Genomic DNA, 6,168 nt, shown 5'->3' with positions numbered 1-6,168 from the left:
AATCGCTAAAAGATGCTCATCCGTCTATCATCGCAGTTTGAAATTCAGAACCGCCGTCAGGGTTTCTGCAAGAAAACGAGGAAATGTAGTAGTTCGTTTCAAAATTTCGTGTCCATGAGTATATACTAAGGCAATCGGGTCTTCTTCGCATGGAGAGGGAGAGAAAGAGAGAAAACATTTATTTGTAATGAGATGGGGTGACTTCCTCGTAGGGTGGAGCCCTTAGTTCAGAGCACCACTGGATCGCGCCACTCGATCCGCGTGCCCGCCGGATCGTATGGAGTTATATAGCCTCATCGATAAGGGACGATTTTCAAGCATCCGCGCTGTGACATGCAGCAGCGTGTTCAGTGGCATAACCAATTATTTATGTTAGCAAAATTCAAATACCAGTCCTGTAATATGTTGCATCTCGCGTCTCGAGCAGCAAGGATATCCAGACGCTTCCCGACGAATTAATTAAAATTGCGTCCCTGGACCCATGCACACTAAGAAAAGTTTGCGCCGGCTGTTTGAGGTTTATCTTGTCCCCTATTTTGCCGTACCACATCCTTTCCTTTTTTACCGCTGCGCACCTGTTTTTTTTTTTTTTTTTTTTTTTTCAGGTCACAAGCGGCATAGGCGTTGTCAATGTGACATTCTTGACAGGAAAGTAACGAAGGCAAGCAAGAATGGTGATAATTGTTTGGGGACAAGCTGCGCCCTCAAAGGGGTAACCTTTTCTTTTTATTGCACACACACGCAGGCGATCCGGGCAAGAGTTTGCGACAAAGCTATACGACGTACTTCTTCGAATGTATTTCTCAGCAGTATACGCTTCCAAAGCAGATGTGCCGATTCGACCGCTTGCTTATTCTGTGCTGTTGTTGCTCCTTGGGGGTGGGTGGGGGCGGGGGGCGATTTCATTTCTAGCGAGCCCTTTTCGAAAACGCGCCTTACCTTGCTCCGCAAAAAAAAAAAGAAAAAAAAAACAGGAGCGGTTCTTTTTAGATCAATAACCAACTGCTACACTCTTACCACCACCACGTTTGTGAATGCGCTAATTAAAGATTGCTAATCACTGATCAACAAACTTATTAATATTTGTAAGATGACTGTGTAATTAGGAGTTTTAGGACACATTTTGGGGCTGTAAGTACGGGTGTAGCGGGCTGTAAACGATTCGCTGCGTCAGGTACGGAGGGTCAACGTTTCGGACAGGGTACTGCGGGGCTACCTATTATTTACGGCAGCAAACTTGGTGGCCTAGCTCGTCAGTGGATGACCGTTGTGGTAAGCTGTTGGCTCAAGCTAAACAAAAGCCCTCACATATAAAAAAAAAGAATGCAAGAGGGAAGCTCCTGACTACAAAGATGTTATTTAAACACGCATGTCCGCACTTGGGGGTATAGCTCAGTGGTAGAGCATTCGACTGCAGATCGAGAGGTCCCCGGTTCAAACCCGGGTGCCCCCTCTTTTTCTTTTTTTTATTTACGTTTTTTTTTTTTTTTTCAATTCTATGTTCCGCGATGAGAGTAAAAGTGTGAGAAACGGCTATGCTAGTTCTTGTATTTCCCTTTTATTCAGAGAACATGTCTGAACTAGAGCCGCCTTCTTCCTTTGTGTGCGTGTGTGTGTGTGTGTGTGTATTTGTCCCAGACAACACCAAATGTCCTAAGGACCTCCCAAGCAAGTACTGAAGTCCCAAGTACAAAAAAAATAAAAAAATAAAGGAAGTCATATGGATATTTCATGAACTTCAGGGAACGGATGTTCAATGAACGTCCCAGAATAGTATATGAATGGGCAGCCGCATGCAATATATATAAAGTCATATCAATATATATTGCTTACTTCCGTTGGCTCTATGAAATCACGCAAATTTCGAGCGATGAGTCTTTTAAAACGAATTCTTTATGTGCCATCCCAGTACACGCACGACGTGCCCTCATTCGCTCTCAAATTAAACTCGCCAAGCCTGTACAAATTGCATGCATTACGGAGGCGAGAACACAAAATGTCACTTATTTGCTGTAATTTAGCACATGAATTTTCCTGCCGTTCGGGCGTTAATTAATTAGCAAGCGCAATACGTTAAATGATATCGTGCGATAGGCTACGCTGGTTGTTTATTCCCACATTTATATATACTTCAATCTTGCGCACGAAACTGGTTCAGCTTACTTATACGCTCCGATGGCGCATCAAAACGTTCAACGTAAATAAACATTACTGGGGATTGAAACCGTCCGTGTGATAGACCTGCCTGCATACTTTCTACCACTTTCTACTTGCCTAGTTCTCGGAGAAGCGGCGAGCAGTTTCGATTTCAGTTCTTTTTCTTTTATCACATAACTAATACTAAATAGGGAGGCAGAAACAATGAAAAAGGTTTATTATTGGGCCTTAAATTCCGGATAGCTTCTTCCTACTTCTGATTTTATTGTGTCCCTTATGTACTGCAAATTCTAGTACACTCTGGGCAAGGCGGCTATGGCTGCTTTGTCCATGGTTTCGTATCTTCTTCCGTGTTCCCCGTGTTCGCCATAGGTTGCGGCGCTTCTCTGTTTCGCGCGCTTTCTCAAATAGCGTTCTCGAAGTTGGGCTCGTGGAGCCGCTCTGCGTTCCAATCGAAGGTAAGTGTTGTCGTTTGATGACTGCTTTTGATCAGTCTGGCCTGCGGACATAGGTGCGATAGCCTTGCTTTTCACTTTCTTTAGAGCTTACGCTAGGCGGGAAGCGCGCCATGGAAAGCAAACACGAAAGTACGTTATCGTTGCATTTTGCATTCCTCCACGTTGGTAGCGTTAGCCTGCCGCTTTTGAAGTGCGGTCGGGTGCTATGCTCTCAATGTCGCTCGCGTAAACAACACGCACACGTCGGTTTACTGGCTAGTGTGAATCTGAATTACGAGGAACACAATTGAGCAGTGGCTCTATAGTCGCGTCAGCATGGCTTCCATGTCGAGAGCGACTGCCAACCGTCTCATATTAAAGCGGGGAATCTTCCTGGTGTCACTTCCACCTCATTTCGGCCAGCGGAAGTTCCCGAATCACCTCCGAACCTTTCGCTCGCCCACGTTACTTGTGGCGGCATTTGTGGCGGTGCGCAGGAATCTTGCGATGTGGACGATACTGTTGACACCATCCATAGTGATCACAGCTTTGCCGTGGAACCCGACAACGTGCTCGACGGGCGCCACAGAAGCTTTACACAGCAGGACATAGTAATGGATTCTAGCGGCAGCACATTGTTGAAAATAACTGGACATTGAAAGAGGACGTGCGACAGTGTAGCTTAGAATCCAGTGTACGTCACGATGTCACAAATCTTTTAAACGTTCTTCACTCGTATTCTTGCTTGCGTGAGCTACCAAACAGTGTGCTGTAGTTCCAAGATAGAAACTGATACTGATGTTTGTTACGACACGAAGTCTTATTCATGACATGCCGTATGATTTTACTTTAACTGTTTGTGACAGTTTTAAAGAACGTGGTTAAAACTAGGAGCCAATTAGCACTTCTCTATTACCAACGTCATTTAGGTTGCAAAACTTTCAATGCTAACTGGATCTCAGTTGATCTTTATAGCTGTATTTTTTTTTCTTTTTAACAGAAGAAGCACATGGCTGTCAAAAGAGGGGACTCAAAAAAAAAAAAAAAAAAAAAAAACGACACGCGTACTAAAGTTCCTCCTGAGCTGGAATGTGACAATACGCTTCGGCTGGTTTGGTACGAAATTAAAGGGGGAAAAAATTATCTGAGCTGCATCTGTGCGAGCTACTGTGTGGTGAGTTAGGTGTAGCAAGCATGATATCACTTAGTTCTTTTTAAATCTAGTGTCAAGCAGTGTACTCACTGTGCACAGGCTGCTTTGGCAGAATGGACCCCTTATTGCTTAGCTAGGTGGATTTTCCGTGGCAAAATATATATGATACGGGACATAGTAACAGCTTATGGGTTATACACCTATTATTCACGCTTTGCTGAGTTTAGTGCTGGTATTTAGTTTTGTCTTTTTGGTAGAGTGTGACACTGGTTCATGTTTTGTGTGATGTGCAAAACTTATAGGAAGGATAATTTTGCTTATGCATGCAGGCACATGTATTAATGACGTCACACCGAGATAAAGGGTGTAGAGAGAGCCGCCATGACGTGGTTCCGCCATGCTGCCGAGCGGCTCGCTGCGCAACGAACAATTTTGTTTATTTTCACTGTCGAATAGGAGCGTTCTGAGAGTGAGTTTTCTTGGTGCAGATTTTCAGCGTTGCCTGTGTGAACACTTTTTTTTAAACCAGTGTTTCGTTCTTTTCTTTTTTTTTTGTGCGTTTAATGTTACCGTTTGCCGCATTCAGTGCCATCATTTTTTGTGTGTTGTTTCTTGTGCCTAAGTGAATTTTTTTTTTCCTGAAAGTTAATTTCTTGATTGGTGCACGCAGCCTGCACTGCCTGCTCAACCCTCTTCTAGTACTGTGGAATTAAGAGCTAAGGTACCAGAATGAAGAGTATTAACTGCAGCACTGGTGCAATTTGGAACACTATTGTAGTGTTTAAAAAGTACACACTAATATACGCAAAAGCACCTTAGAGAGTAAATACAACTTCGAATTATGTACTACTAGATGAGTTAAGCAGGCTGTGCGCACCATTAAGGAAATTAGGTTCCAGGAAATCAAAATTGCTGCTAGGCACAGGAAACAGCACAGCAAAGAAAACTGTATTACTGTAGTTCCTGTGAGGAGAATGTGTGAGTTATATATATATATATATATACGGCAAGTGTGCAATAAAAATTACATTTCCTTCCGAAGTTTAGCTCTCGTGAACTATCGCTTTCTCTATTATTCAATTCCGTTCTAGAACTGTTCAAAGGTGAAGGCCTTCAGTGCTTTTGTCATTTACTTGCTTACCTGCCCCTCGTCCTGGAAGCATCTGGAAGCTCTTGTTTCAGGCTTGGAATTGAAACATAGAGGGCAAGATCCATTGTTCCATTTTGCGTTTAGAACTTCCACGCAGACGGTGCTGTGTAGCTGGATGTGTGTTCTTCTGCCCTCGCAGCACTGTTTGCAGTGTTTTCAAGATTTGGTAAATATACAAAGAGGAAAGCAACAGAACCACTGAAAGCCGTAAGCCTGCAGAATTGGCGGAAGAACAGGAAAACAAGTGTATTAATTACATGTCGGGGAGAGTAAATTGAAGGCGATTAAAGTTAAGAAATGTTCGAGAAATGTACAAATTAAAGAAGACAATTCTTTGTATTTATGGGCGTGTGCCCCTTAAATCCTGCACGCACTCGTGATTTCTAGGAACAGTGGAATAAGTAACATCCAAATATGATCCTAGAATGTTCCAAAGAGGACATTTAATAGACATACCGTGGATGTCAGTTTTTGTCTCAGTTGGGGGCATTTGGGGATTGGGTCATCCCTGGGACGTCGCACACCTCCTAAGCAGGACATCTAAAGGACGTCTATACCGAAAGTTAGGTGATCTGGTATTTATTTATTTATTTATTTATTTATTGTCACACTCTCAAGGCCCGGGGGCAATGCAGAGAGGAGTGGTGATTGTTACAAACAAATTCGTTAACGATATTCTTGAAGTTTGTGGCGTCAGAAATGGCAGTGATGGAGGCAGGGAGGCGGTTCCAGTCATTCGTCGTTCTTGGTAAAAAGGAATCAAAATAAACGATGGCGCGACAAGTTGGAACTTCAACCTTAAAACGGTGATGCGTGCGTGACGATATGTATGATGGCGGGGAGATTAGTCCATCCAAAAGTGTTTCGTTAGTGTAATGAATCTTGTGAAAAAGGCACAGGCGAAAGTATTTACGTCGTAACTCTACGTTAGGCAAGTCAAGGGTTAGTTTCGTTGACGTATTGGTTTATGGCATTCATGGTTGGGAAAACAGGCGCGATAAACGCGCAGACAGCCATGGTATTTTAAACAAGGAGCACGGAGCAAGGCCGCGATTTTGTAGCGATGCCTTTTCCGATGCTATTCCTTCTTCGTCACTTGTCAGTGGGACGGCCCTCCCTAGTTATCAATGGGATCAGCCGGTAGTCAACGGTAGCGGCCGGCAAGAAAGAAGAAGAAGCAGATGGGGTACGGTAGCTAGCTCGTCGTGAGTACAGCAGGCATCAGAATCATTTTTTTGATGGCAACGGAGGGTATCAAACGTTACCAGCGC

General features: G+C 43.7%; 1 non-coding gene across 1 annotated transcript; it reads left to right on the top strand.

Moving 5' to 3' along the window:
• Nucleotides 1-1,381: 1,381 nt before the first annotated feature.
• Nucleotides 1,382-1,453, top strand: TRNAC-GCA (transfer RNA cysteine (anticodon GCA)). The gene has a single exon. It is a non-coding gene; the product is annotated as a tRNA-Cys (tRNA).
• Nucleotides 1,454-6,168: the final 4,715 nt, after the last annotated feature.

Source organism: Dermacentor variabilis, chromosome 10, assembly GCF_050947875.1.
Source record: "Dermacentor variabilis isolate Ectoservices chromosome 10, ASM5094787v1, whole genome shotgun sequence".
In the NCBI taxonomy this organism is placed as follows: domain Eukaryota; kingdom Metazoa; phylum Arthropoda; class Arachnida; order Ixodida; family Ixodidae; genus Dermacentor; species Dermacentor variabilis.
This window is presented reverse-complemented; position numbering and strand designations above follow the sequence as displayed.